General features: G+C 39.6%; 1 protein-coding gene; it reads left to right on the plus strand.

Moving 5' to 3' along the window:
- PLGRKT (plasminogen receptor with a C-terminal lysine) overlaps window positions 1-15,445 on the plus strand; it is a 92,402-nt gene that overhangs the window by 31,980 nt on the left and 44,977 nt on the right.

Genomic DNA, 15,445 nt, shown 5'->3' on the forward strand with positions numbered 1-15,445 from the left:
CAATATGTTGAAACTGGTTGAAGAGGTGTTTTTTTGTTTTTTTTTTTCATCTTGTAACTCTGGAAGGGAGAGGGAGAATGTCTTTCTGTTAATGGGCCAGCTGTTAAAACCAGGTGGGGCAGTGTTTCTTTATCTCTTCCACAACCCATCCTCCCTCCAGAGGGATATCAGCTGTTAATGGGCCATTAAGGCTCACCACATGATTGATACAATTACATCATCCCATTGTGAGATGCTCCACCCAGTGGGAGGAGCCAAGCATTCCTACTTGGATGAAAGCTGGGATTCAGAACAGCAGAGCAGCCAGTTTTCCACTGGATTCCCAGAGGAAGACTGGACTCATCTCTGCACCACTGGGCCCTTCTATAGGATCATCCCTATTCCCACAGAACCACGTCTGTCACTTCAGGAGGACTTATTTGGACTGCTCCCAACACCCTGACCAACAGGGTGTCAGGTCGTATTCTGATTCTGTCAGGGTTTCTAGGAATTTTTTTTGTTTGCTTGATTTTAGGTTTTTTTGTGTACTACTACATTTGTATTTTTAACATTCCTAGTAAAGAACTGTTATTCCTATTCCCATATCTTTTCTGAAAGCCCCCTTAATTGTAACATTATAATAATTTGGAGGGAAAGGGTTTACATTCTCCATTCCAAGGAAAGATCCAGCTTTCCCTGGCAGACACCTGTCTTTTCAAACCAAGACATATTTCAAGAGCAATTCAGATGCAGTCAGTAAACTGGTTTCCCAGACCAACCTGTAGAAAAAAAAGCAAGTTATCACACAGTGCTTTGTGATTATGAGAGTTAAGTTGAAAAAACCTTGAATAATTGAGGTGGTGAGAAGCATCACATCAAATATCTAAAGATCATCATGGCTTTTTATGAGTTGTAATAGTTTCAATGAAGACGTAGGGCTCAAGACAAAAAGTTTGAACAGGACCAATGAAACCAAAAGTATGACTATCAACAGGGAAAATGAGGAGTATAATCTTATCTTATTGTACAGGTTTTTTTGCTTTACTGAAAATACAAAGTTGAAACACAGACTTGATTTCATTGGCCCACAAGTAACATATTCTTGTAAATTTTTGTTGTGAATGCTGACTGAAATCCAGATGGCAATGATAATAAATTGCTTAAGTTCCACCAAAGATCGAAATGATACTAAGTATTGTTTTTCTCCTTTTGATTCATTCAGTTGAACATGCCTGTGACTTCAGCCTTGGTCCCAGCTCATATCCAGAGGGTTTATGACACCTGTCTCAAAAAAGGGTAATTTTTTGCCTTACTTTACATCAAATCATATGTAACAGTCCAAAATCCTTCTTGTAAGGAGTGAGAAGGATATTTCTTGTATCTTTTGAAAATTTAGACTTGGTGTTCCCATTTCAAACTGTACAAGCTCTGTGCTCCATGCGACAATATTATTCCATTTTCAACATAACGTATAGACTTTATTCCATTGTACAGACAGAAGTGAAAAGGTGCTTATATTGACAAAGCTGGATCTTATAAGGATACTCTCAGGAACTGAAGCTAGTGGCAGAATAGGAACATCCATCTGCCACTGGTTAAACCATGGAGCTCTTGAGCAAAAGCTCGGTAGTTAATTTAAGTAGCCATGCTTTGTATAGACCTTTTTGGTATGTGTATATTGTTATTTACTGGATGCAATTTTCAGAAAACACTCATGTGAACCATGGTGAGTTGGCAACTGAGGTTGACACCAATCTGGTCATAAGAGTTAGGATTGATTTGGTGTTAGTGACAACTCTCACAGTGTTCATAATGTTAAGTTTACAAGTAGTATTTTGAGCAAAGGAACATAGAGATTGCAGAATATTTTGCAATCTACTCCATTCTAATAAAGATTGATACCCACATCTGAGTAATGCAAATTAAATCCTGTTCTTTTAATCTGTGAAAGATCATAATGCTTTCCTGAAGTAAAAGAAGCATCTTAGTAAAAGATTCTCTGGAACCACTTTTGGTTAGTACCCTTGCTGTGATTGCTCCTGCACATGGCAGGGGGCTTGGAGTAGATCATCTTTAAAGGTTTTTTGCAACTCAAATCATTCTATGGTTCCATAGTTCTATGATTATTCTCAGCACAAGGTTAACAAAGCATCCTGAAAAAAATCCATGTGTGTACACTAAACAAAACAACCAGAGGCACAGGGATTCAGGGGCCTTATGGTCTAATAAATAATGGAAAGCCCTTTCCTGGAAACACTGTTTCAGCTATTAAAATATTTGTATTCCAGCAAATGGATGATTTAGAACAGTAAACACATTTAGTATCTACATAATGAAACTTGGCAGCATTAAGCAAGGAGAGTTTTGTAGACCAATAACTTCCACTATAATAATCAGAACAGCGGGAAGAGCTAAACAAGCTTTCAAGCACGCTGGCTTGAAAGGTTAAATGTAGGAGTCAAATCAACACAGAAATTCACAATAATAATTCAGATTTCATTCTGGAAGATCAAAGTATTAACAGACTAAAGAAGGGGTACTTGGTCCTTTTCAGGCTTAATGGCTATGGTAGACAGACCCTTCTTTGTATTTCCCTGCAGACCAAGGTATCCCATTGACAGCACTTACAAAGTGATCCTGCTTGTTTTTATTAGGTATAACACAGGTGTTTTTACAATGTAGAAGGAAGGTGGGACATTGAACTCCACGGCTGGGAGCTGGGAGGATGGAAATGTCACCAGGCTGGCCAGTTGGCCTGTGTCCACCTCCACATGAACTGTCCCATGCACTTTAGCCAACAAGGTTTTGCAAGTGGTCTTGCATCCTGAGACATCTTGAGCTGCTAGACTTTATTATGGATTTGGCACACCGATATTGCAATTGATCTATTCATTCCTGCATTCAATGTTTTTGCTCTGCTGCCACCAGACTCTGCAATATTACTGAGCTGAAATCAGCTCAGACTATGATTTCCTAATCCCTCTCTTTCTACACTCTCTGTCTTATTGTATTGCAAAGCTAGAACTAGAACTAAGCACAGGACAGTGCCTTCTGGAAATAATCCAAACTTACAAACTCTTCTTAATCAAAAGCAATCAAGCTGTGTTAACAGGCATCTGACTTTGCTCTATTTGACTCTCCCTGTGTGAAATGGAGTTTTATGCTCACTTAGCTAGAAAAGAGACTTTCTCATGTACCTATGTACACAGCAAAAGATTACATGGTCCCAGCCACAGTTTGTTTTGTCTTTCCCTGTTACAGAAATTCCCCTGCCTTCTGTACATTTTGCAATGGAAACAAGCTTTTTTCAACAGCTTTTAACACCCTAACATGTGCAGAAAGACACAACTTTTTGACATCTTCATGAAATGGCTAAATTGATTTTACTTTCAGTGAAGGATCCAGTTTAAAAAAAAACATTAAAAAATTAAGAAAAAAAAATTAAAAATCCTAGGTCAGAAAATAAACAACAGAATAAACAATAAATAAGCATTAGATCCTCATACTAACTACAACTGTTCTATATCTCACCATCAGAAAGAAGGTACATTGTTTCTATTTCAGGAATTTCATAAAAAATCCTAACCATGCATATTTAAATTTGTTTGAACACTTTCTCCAGCCTGTCTTAGTATATTCTGTGGGCATAATCTCTTCTTGTCATTCTCTCAAACGCACCTTATTCATATACCATCTCACCCACTGTTCTTCCTCTGTCTTTTGCACATTTGTTGTAGTCCCTTGTTGCCCAGCTCACCACACAGGCCATTTATTGGTGGGACCATTCCTTTGTTCCTGATGTTTACCTGTGACAACCCATTTGCATCATTTCAGTCTGCTCTCCATCTCACTTCAGCTTTCAGGTGAAGAGAATATAATTTCTCACTTCCTCCTTTGCTCACACTATCTGTGAATTCTCACTTTCCCTGCATTGCATTTTAACTGTCATTTTTTGAATATTTTCTACTGTCAGTTTTTTGTTCCATGACAAATACAGTCATTCTAATATGGCTGCAATTTTTTTTCTATAGCTACTAGGATAGAACTGGGATGAAATTTTGTTACATTTAAAAAGCAGTTGTGTCTATCATAGAACCTTTCAGAGCCTTTCAGCTCCTAGCAGCATTACTGAATAGAGGCTGACATTCTGACATGATACACTGCAAATTTTCTTTCCTATCTCCAGCTTCTACAGAACGAAAGACTTCTCAGAGAGGCACAAGAACTTCTCCTCTTCATAGCCTGTGCTTTTTCTGGGTTGCAGAAGGTGAAAGTCTCCAGACTTGCTGTACAATCAAAACAACCTATTGTCTGCACGTAGTGTGTTAGTAAGAACTAAAAGAAGGTAAACAAGAATACATAGATACAAATATATACAGAGGTTGTTTTCTCCATTCAAATCATCCCTAAAATCCGTGATGAAATATTTACGAAGAGCTACATCCTCATGCGTGAGTCTCACCAGCACCATTCCTCTGCCTTTGCCCATGACAGAAGATAGAGTTGCAAGACAGTTTCAGCTTCCAAAAATATCAGGGTTAGAAATTATATGGACCTGTGTTTTAGGATCTGGAGTTTATCTTTCATTCAGAAACAGTCTGTATCCCAGTAATAAGTTGAAAATAAACTTGAAGTAAAGTAAAAGTAAATGTAAACTTAAGTAAATCTTAAGAATCTAGGAAAAAACCCTGCAATTCATCAGACAGAAATACAGGAAACAATTTGCATTTTATCAGTGTTATACTCACATCAGGTCTTTATGCAGGTCATTGCAATCTGATTCATGTAACAGCAAAAATTTTCAAGGTTCTATCCTATTCGCACAATAGCAGAAACCACCCAACTCTTACGACAGTGTATAACATGCACCAACAGCACAGCTTGTAGGCTGATCTTATTCTGGCTTTATGTCATAAAAAACCTGACTATGTTGAAAAGACGTTTCTTAGAATGTTGTTAGCAGTTTCAGTTTCATTCTGAATGTACACTGAGCTCACTTCTCTGCATTGCTGAGAATGTGCATGCATCCAAAAAAATTATACAAAGCATTCTGTAAAATTTATGTGCTCAAATTAGGCATTTGATTATACCCATGATTTTTCAGTGGGTTTATAACCATTTAGAGCACTGCACCACATCGGCATCTGAATTTGTATTTACTAGGACGCTTCTACATTCATGAAACTATCAAGTTACATTTTCTTAGCTTTCATCAGGTTAATTTTACAGGAATTTCTCAAGAAGTTACCTAATATTTGCAGAACACATTTCCCCTTAAATTTCATCTAAATTGATGTTATTTAAAAAAATTAAAAAAAAAAAAATCACTGTGAGGCTAATCAAACACTTCAGTGAGGTTGTGAATCTCCATCCTTACAAGTGCACCAAACTTCCAAACTTTACAGGACAAAGCCTAAAGCCTGGGCATTTGTTTTTAAGATGTCACTGCTTTGAGCGGAAGATTGGATTAGGTGACTGATAAATCCCCTTTCCAATATAAAACTATTTTGTTCTGTCAGACAGCTTTATCAATTTAACAGCATCCTTTCATTTTTTATCGCTATCTTTTAATGTATGATGACATCATGAATGAGAGACATGAAAAAGATACAGATATATTTGAGCTACAGGTGGGACTCACATACTCTTCCTTCGGTTAGATTCTCACTGCTTGTGAGAATTGTGTTCTACCTCAACACAAAAAATGATTGTGGCTTTACTCCTGTGAGTCCTAGCTGGTTTGGGATGATGTATAATGATTGCCTGCCTCACAGTTCCAGACTAATTTATGAAATAAATCCTGCTTCTTAGTACAGAGCAAACTAGTTCAGCAAAACCACTGTTACATTATTTTTCCTTGCTAATGTTAAAAATGAGACGCTTGACACGGCCAATATATCAAGCAGCAATTTAATAATTAATTAATTAACATGGTAAAGTGTGAGCAAAGAGGCAGCGCTGGGTACAGTGGTAGGGGTTTTCCCTTCCAACTGCACGCCTATTGCTGGATTTGATGGTATTTTATACATATTCATAAGCTTTCTCAGCAGTTTCCATTTCTAGTTTTAACGTCACAATTCAATACCTAACAGCCATAAATCTATAGATTGTCCTGTATAATTCTATGGACCATTGTGATCTATTCTGATATTTCAATACTCCAGGATGTACTTCCAGGATATGTTTTTCCAGGTGGTGGGATCTGGCTTCCAGATGTGGGGGTCCCATCTCTATTTTCAAGTCCATCCATCTCCAAGCTGATGTCCAGTTTTCCTCTCCAGGAGCCATAAATCAGTGAGCTGAAGTCATATCTTCATGTCCAGGATGTTTTCCCACCTTGTGTGAGGCTTGAGCCCCCTCCTTATTTCCTTCTTTTGTCTAAAAAAAAAACTTTTTGCACTCTAAAACTACAGTTTAAAATTCTTTAATACAAAGCAAGCTTCTAAAGTTATAATTAAAGAACACTAATTGCAGAATAGCTTGAGACTTATAATAGATAATTGCAAGCAAAAGATTTATTCAAAAACTTCCTTCCTCAGCTATTTATTAGAACTCATCTTTATAACTGTCCCATGGCTGTGTTCCATCACTATGATTACACAGATTTTCTTCATTTCCCTGACACGAAACATAACTTTGTATTTCACAGTCCCCACTCTGCTTGTATAAATTTTTATTTATCTTACTTATTCGTGTCTGGGTTTCGAATCTGGCCAAAACTTCAGAAACTTTTCCTTCTTTGTCCTTTTTCTTCAATTTCATTATTTTGGATATTTTAGATGTTTTCTCAAAATGGCTAAATTCCCCTGTAGCTATTTCAGGGTCTACAGGCATCACAGCGACCTGCATACCTTGTATTACAGAATGGATAAGCTGAACAAAGCATGGAATTAAGCAAGGTAAAAACAACAGTCCAGTCAATGAACACAATATTATAAATACTATTTTCTTCCACCAAGCCCCTCTTCCAAACAACTGGTCTCACCATGGAGCTTGAAGGATAGAATTCTATTGTTGAACAGGCATTTGTTTGTTACTTAAATATCCTTCAGGGTTTTGTGGCTACCACCAATTTTAGAGAAATTTGTGGTATACATTTTCCTGCAAGGGGTTTCCCCTACCTTTGTCCCAAAAGCTTTCCCTTTCTTGGCTATGCATTCTTGGCCTATCTCTACATTTGTCAATACCCATCCTTCTGTCCGCTCTTCAGGTTTTGTAATTCCTGTTCGCTTCTACTTTAAAATTTGTGCTACTTCTAAACCTTCTCCTTTCTAAGGCTATTGCCCTGTCATTTGGGTCCCACCACAAATTCAGCACTTGGAAATATTTAATTCTATTACAATTCATTGCATTAAATCCATAAACAAATTCTCCAGAAGTGGAAAGGTCTAACTCTGGCAGCTGTTTCTTTAATTTCTCATACAAATTTGGGGAAGCAACTTTAGATTCAGAGTGGGTTTTCAACCCTTCTACTGCTTTCTGCACTAAATTCTCCCCATATTGAACTCTTCCCCCATCAGTGTATCCCCACATACCTGCTTTGGTAAAGCATATATATTCTTCTCCTCTTGGACATGTCTGGTAATTACGGCCAGCTCCTCCTCTTGCTCTTAAATTCCTTTACGTCCAAAACTCCCTTGCTCTTCACAAACACTTAACTGACTTTCATCATAACCACCTTTGTTTATATGGGTGTGACTAACAAAGGATACTGTTGTGACTCCTCTCCATTTCACTGACTGGTGACATGGGTGACAATTGTCAATTGCCGTGGCAATGCTTACACACATGATCAGGTATATAACGAGAGGTCCAGTATGACATGCCTTTCCACCCCTCCAACCTATTGGGTTGCTGCCAACAGTTGGGAATTTCATCTTCTTGGTGGCAAAGGCAGAGGTCAATCTGGTCTTGCCCTCTATTTATTCTTACCTGTGAATTGTTGCCAGGCCCACTGAAGCTTAGCTCTGTGCCACTCCCTTATTTCAATTTGGTATCCATCTGGTATCCAATTGTTGTAATCACACTCAATTCTTTCCAATTTTGCCTTTGCTTCTTCCTGCAGATCGATCTCAGCCTGTGCCCCGTGAAACCAGGTCCCCCACCAATCCTTATCACCTACTTTAATGTATCCTTTCTCTACTGCAGCCCTTAGTGTTCTATCTGTCTCTTTCTCTATCTCATCCCTACAACTCCAGCAAAGGGTACTAGGGATCCTTGCCCACACCAAGTTTGTATACCACAATTTCTGACACTCAATGCACCTGAAACAACCCCAGGGAAAACATTTACAGTTTTGGGTAGGACATTTCACTTTCCTTGGAAGGTTTTGATTCTGAAACCTCAGGTACAAGAGTTTCTGAAACATGCATCAATCCTTTTTAAGTCTTATTTTCAGTTCTCTAGGAGCAGATGAGATGTTCCACTGAAGCTCGGCCGGTGCCTCTGTTGGTGGTCCCACTGGTCCTTTAATCGTGATGTGTGGGTCCAGCCTTTCTCTGCAGTCTGGATGGCTGTATCAGTGGTTAAGGGGTTAAATATGGGCCTTCCCATTTAGAAGATAAGGTCTCCTCTTTGCAGCTTTTAACCAGCACTCAATCACTTGGTTTTATTTTATGTATGCTAAATCCTAGAGGGGCAGATTGAGCCAATATTCCTTTTCGCTCAACTCTAATACATGTTGTCTAATTGTTTGGATATATTTCTGAATAGTCATATCTTCAATTATTACTGATGTTTGGGGTATCTCCTGGGAATATGACATTCCATAAAGCATTTCGTACGCTGATAGCCCAGTATCTGCATTAGGAAGTGTTCTTATATTAAGCAATGCTAAAGGTAAACATTTTTTCCAGGACATTCTGGTTTCAGTCATTAATTTGGTTAAATGCTGTTTTATAGTTTGGTCCTTCTTTTCTACCTTCACAGAGCTCTGAGGGTGCCAAGGGGGTATGGTATTCTCAGGAAATACCCATGGCTTGTGTTACCCCTTTGATGACACTAGAGGTAAAATGGGAGCCTTGATCAGAATCAATGGCTCGAATAACCCCAAATCGGGGAATAATTTGTTCTAGTAGTATTTTAATTACAAATTTGGCCGTGGCCCTTAAAGCTGGGTAAGCTTCTACCCAGCGAATTAGTTGATCTACTACTACTAACAGATACTTCCACTTACTGACTTTTGGAAGCTCAGCATAATCCACCTGAACTCTTTCAAGAGGTTCATAGGCTATTTTCTTACCACCCCCCCCGCTGAAGTTTGCCTCATTACCTTTTTGTTGACTCTCTGACAAGTAACACGCCTCTGTGTTACTTGCTTTGCTATTTCAAAAAAATCCCAATACACCCATCATATTTTTTAAAAAATGATCACACAAGGCTCTGGTTCTTCAATGAGGATGCTGATGTAATTGGCTCAAAATCCTTTGTGCATAGGCTTTGGACAAAATTTCCCACTTATCTAAGAGTACTCCTTTTCTTTGTTCTTTCTTAGTATCTAATTTCTTTATAGCTTCTTGGGAGCTATAAAATTTTTTGGACTTCTCTTTGAACTTTTGTTATAATATTCAACTGAATTGTTTCTTTCAATTCAAAAGCTGCCTCTTTTTGCAGCTTGGTCAGCTATGACATTTCCTCTTGCTAAATAGCTTGTGTTTCTTTGGTGACCTTTTACATGTGTAACAGCTATTTTTTCTGGTCTTTTAATGATACAAGCACTTTAAGTATTAATTCTTGATAGATCAACTATTTTCTTTGGGTATTGATCAAACTTCTCTCTTTCCAAATCTTCCTAAAAGTATGTACAATTCTAAAAGTATACTTTGTATAAATAGTCTCCACTTTGTCTTTTAACAGTTCTAAAGCCTGGTATAAGGCATATAACTCCCGGGCTTGTGCGGGCCAGCTGGAACTTAACCTTTTCCTTTCTACTGTCAACATGTTTCCTCCCTTTACAATTGCATATCCTGACCTCTGCTTCCTTTCTAATACTTTGGAGGAGCTATTGATGAAATATTTCTCCCCTTCAGATAATTTTATTTTTTTTTTATTTCAGTTAAATCTGGTCTTACTTTAGTTTGTAATTCAATTAACTCTACAAAATCATGAATCTGTTCTCCAGTTAACTTCTGATATAAAAATTTTGCTTTTTGACTATACTTTTTTATCTACTGCCTACAATACTTTAATAGCTTTACCAGCTGTATTATCTCTCCCTTTGTTCTGGGAGAAGGTAAGGCAAGTATGCCCGATACTCATTCGGGGTCCAGTTTCTTTGTTCTTTTACTTAACTAATGACCCAAATACTTCATTTCTGCTTCTACAAATTGCAGCTTGAACATTGAAGCTTTCAAACCCTTTTTCTCTAAGAAGTTTAATAGCTTAATTGTGGCTTCTTGGGCCCCAGGAACTGATCTAGTTTATCAGACATCCCCATTTCCTTTTTAAGGGCTCTCACATCCCCAGTGTTCAGTGGTACTGATACATATCTAATAGCTGTCCTCCCCTTCCCCCCTTGGTATCTTGCTATCAGTACCTTCCTTAATGGATCTAACTGGCCCCTTTTGCTCTCATCATCACTGTCCTTGCGCCTTTCTGCCCGAACTGTCTCCCTGCTTCTATGTGCAGGTGGTGAATCTGGAGGACGAGGCAGAGCCACAGGGGCTTGAGGTGCAAGCGGTGCCATAGGGGCTTGAGGTGCTGGGGGTGCTGGATTAGGCACCTCTGGTGGGGCAGCTGGTTGTGGTAGATAAGGGGGGAGGTTGTGTAAGTGGCCTCATGGATTCTTCTCCTTTTTTGGTTTTTAAAGCATACAGGGGAGAAGGCCAGGACTTCTGCTATAAAGCAGCATAATCGCTCTCTTGGTTAATTGGATCCTTTTTATTTACACAGGCATTCAGGGCCTGACAGATCCACTCCTCAGATGACCCGTACATTGGCCAGTACAAATTATCAGGTCGTGTCATTTCTTTAGTCCATTCCATCATACAGTATTTTATCATTTTCTCTTTACTTTTTCCTTTCCTGGATTTACATTCATCCTAAAATTTTAACATTAACCCCAGGGGACTGTCCTGTGGTAAAAAGCTCCCTCCTTTCCCAGTACCTTTAGTACTGCTATTTTCCTGTTGGTTTATACCAACCCCTGGGTCCTTGCCTTGGCATTGACCCACCCTAAGAAACGGGTATTCCCTCACTTGCCTCGACCACACTCTTTCTGACTTCAGTAATGAAAGGCCTTCCTATTTTCTCACTTGTCTAGGATTTCTTTAATAAAAAGTCCCTTCAACTAATACCGCTTCCCGCCTCTGATTTACTGTAAAGAAATCCCCCCTAGCTATTGCCGCATCCCGCCCCCGACCTTTTTATATGAAAGAATTCCCTTTACCAACACTCGCTTTGTTCCTTCACCTGCCGCTCCCCTCGCGGAGACACGGAACCGAGGTTAGAAGAACTCCACAATCACTTCGTGGTCAGACCACGTCTCACACACACACCACTCACACTCTCACACGTGTGTACCCGTTCTTAGCCCACCTAACCAAGCGATACTTACAGCCTCCTTTTCTCGCCTGGGTCTCTGTGCACGAGTTATTACAGGTGAATTTCACTGCAGCTTTATCCGGGAGCTCAAAATCCTTTGCTCACAATTTACCTCGAGGATCTCCTTCTCCCTGAAAGATTCCCCAGTCACTCAGGGCCACCTGAGGCAAAAGCCTGCAAGGTGGGGCGCCTCCCCGAGATCAGGGGCCTCCCTCAATGGATTGGAGATGCCCGCATTCTCCACCAAATTGTTAAAAATGAGACGCTTGACACGGCCAATATATCAAGCAGCAATTTAATAATTAATTAATTAACATGGTAAAGTGTGAGCAAAGAGGCAGCGCTGGGTACAGTGGTAGGGGTTTTCCCTTCCAACTGCACGCCTATTGCTGGATTTGATGGTATTTTATACATATTCATAAGCTTTCTCAGCAGTTTCCATTTCTAGTTTTAACGTCACAATTCAATACCTAACAGCCATAAATCTATAGATTGTCCTGTATAATTCTATGGACCATTGTGATCTATTCTGATATTTCAATACTCCAGGATGTACTTCCAGGATATGTTTTTCCAGGTGGTGGGATCTGGCTTCCAGATGTGGGGGTCCCATCTCTATTTTCAAGTCCATCCATCTCCAAGCTGATGTCCAGTTTTCCTCTCCAGGAGCCATAAATCAGTGAGCTGAAGTCATATCTTCATGTCCAGGATGTTTTCCCACCTTGTGTGAGGCTTGAGCCCCCTCCTTATTTCCTTCTTTTGTCTAAAAAAAAAACTTTTTGCACTCTAAAACTACAGTTTAAAATTCTTTAATACAAAGCAAGCTTCTAAAGTTATAATTAAAGAACACTAATTGCAGAATAGCTTGAGACTTATAATAGATAATTGCAAGCAAAAGATTTATTCAAAAACTTCCTTCCATGCTTTCCTCAGCTATTTATTAGAACTCATCTTTATAACTGTCCCATGGCTGTGTTCCATCACTATGATTACACAGATTTTCTTCATTTCCCTGACACGAAACATAACTTTGTATTTCACACTAAGCTTATCATATGTAGCCCTGTCACACAAGTAATTCATAGGTAGTCTCACCTTTTCCCAGAAAAGCTCCAATGATTTCTTTGGCAGAAGTCAATGATTTGAATGACAGAAAAGAAACACCAAAGTTGCCATTATTGTTTTAAGGACAGCATGATAATAACAACATGATTCCCATTTATTACAGCAAGTGGAGACCAATCTTGATTCCTCAAACCCCTCTTTTTATATAGTACTTCGGTACTTTGTACTTCGTACATTGTACTTCGGTACAATGAATATGATTGTCATTTAGAGCCTACACCCCTTTGTAAACATCTTTGCCAGTAGATAAGTTAGAAAAACACTGCCTGCTAACTGGTTTTCACCTCCCAACGATTGTTTGGATTCCTTCTTAGGATTTTCCCAGGCCAGAACGAGTCACTCTCTTGTCTTTTCAGCAAGTGCCTGAAGCCTAAAATCTGACCACTGTCAGTTCCCACACAAAGTTACTTCACGGTCACCATCACCATGTTCTACTCATTCTGAGACAGTCCTGCCTACAGTATGTTTTCTTCATGTGTTCCCATTTTGGAACAAGGAGACAGCTCAGTGAAATTGCCCAAGAGTTAGTGACTTGCCTTGAGCATCACATGAACCCAGTAGTATCTGACTTGCCTGGGACAATCAGATGTCTGCGGGACCAGAGAAATATGGAGAGAGAGAGAGAGAGGGAGAGAGAGAGAGAGAGGGAATCTGGGAGAAGATGCTGGAAAACCACAAGTCCTACTGTTAATGTCTGCAAAAGCAGAAAATCCACTGTTAATATCTCTGTTGTTTTCCTGGCTAGGCCATGCTTGAATGGTAGCTTTTTGGCCAAAGGGGAAAAGAGATACACTTGAAAGTCCTGCAGTGAAAGCCTGCAGTTCTGCTCTGTGAAAAGCTGTGCAGGTCAGTAGCAATGGTTCTATTTTTCATATTGTTAGATCTTTAATGGAATTGTATCGGCGCTGCCGGAACCTTCGAGCTGGCTCAGCCAGCGCAGCCAGAGCGATTTGAGTGGGACACGTCTCCCGAACAGGCGACGGGAAGCGCGTCCTGGAGTGCTCCGTTCTACGGCTCGGATGTCCTTGCCAGGCGCAGATTGGTAGCAAGGAGTGAGACAGAGGTCTCCTCTCTGTGATCCAAAAGGATTAATTCCCTCGAATCACCAGCGACAGACAGACAGACCCCGGGCGCCAGGCGCAGCAGGTTATAAACCGGGGGGAGTTCAAGGGGCAAGCAGCGACTTCTGACCAATAGAGGGAGGGCACGGGAGGTAAACAAGGACTTTGGGGACTAACAGGAAACCAGGGGAAGGAAAACAAACTGTACGGACAAATGGAACGCCGGGGATTAGGGGAACCCCGGGACTGGGTTCTGACAGGGATTGGTCCGGTAAAAGATTGACTTAGAACATTCAGGAAAAAAGGGTAGCATCTGTATAACTGATAACCCCGGTGGAGAAAACAACTTTTGGGACAAAACCATGAACTCAGACTAAACAAGGGGATACAGACAGTCCAGTAACCATAAAACTCGAACAAACTGCAACAGAAGTGTGATTAGCAATAGCTTTCATAGTCCACAAAATTAAATAGCTTTCATAGTCCACAACATCACATAGCAGGCCACCACACTGGTTTATAGTTACATTTGTCAAATAAATGAGTCCTGAACTGAAATACCAATAAGCCAATTTAGATTGTCCACATGAACCAGGCTTTTCTGAGCACTTTTGGAAATCTGATAATGCCTGGCTACTAGGAGGTAAAATGAAACTTACTGCTTGCTGCTATATTTTTTCTTCCAGATATCTGAAAAGACTGAAGTGGCATGCAAATGTTTTTAACTGAAGGAAAAAATGTTATTACATGTTTAGTGCTTAACTACATTTTTTTGTGTTAGGATAGGAAGGATTTCCACTTACCTAGTTCTCATGAACTAAATGTATTCTATTTTCACTTAGGTGTGTATTCTCGCTCTGTAATGAGCAGCAAATACTTGACCTGAAAGTACAGCATTGAAGCATGTGGGCCTGTCTCCATGTATTCATAAAAGCAGAGCCACATAACTTCTAAACTAAGATTAGACATGCTCAGCTTTGTATTTCTGAGAAGTATAAAATACACTTATTTAGTGAGGGCAGGTCTTTTCACCTTAACTGTTTAGTCACCACATGTACTGGAAAAACCCTTTTTCTCACCCAGAGATGGGCCTCCTGAGAGGCATTTTAAAAGATTTTATTCCATTTTCAGTGTCATGGGAAGGATGAGACAGTACAAGTATTACAATCCATGCCGTTACAATCAGATGCTAGACTATGTCCTAACTATAATACATCAAAAGCGTTTTTTGGGCTATCAGCTTTTGCCACACAGTGCTGCTAGTGCTTCTAAGCCAGTCATCTAAATATACCCCACGTGGATCTTGGTACAATACCTCTTTCATAGTTCTATTTCTCCAAAATACCTAGTCTGTTTGCAAGGTCATAATTTGAAATTTGTTTCTAGTTCAGTTTCTCTCTCAACGTTTTCTCTATTCCATGGCCTTTCTCAGAGTTTGCATACAGATGTGCAGAAGGCTGTGTGAGCCTTCTGTCAGGCTTTGAGAATTCTCTACCAATCTATTTCCCACATCATGTCCTGCTTTTTTAAGGAAGTAGCAAAATTTTGTGCTTCCCATCAATCATCTAGGGATTCAAGCACTGTCATTTTAGTTAGGGGTCAGCTGCAGAATTTATATTTTTGTCCCCTCATTTTGTTATCTAACTCATCTGATATACAGGATTTTCAACAGTAACATGCCCTTTCGCCTACTGGAAAAAGAGAAATGTAACAGTTCCTGCTGTCCAGTAGAGTTTGAT

This window comes from Prinia subflava, chromosome Z, assembly GCF_021018805.1.
Source record: "Prinia subflava isolate CZ2003 ecotype Zambia chromosome Z, Cam_Psub_1.2, whole genome shotgun sequence".
Taxonomy (NCBI): Eukaryota; Metazoa; Chordata; class Aves; order Passeriformes; family Cisticolidae; genus Prinia; species Prinia subflava.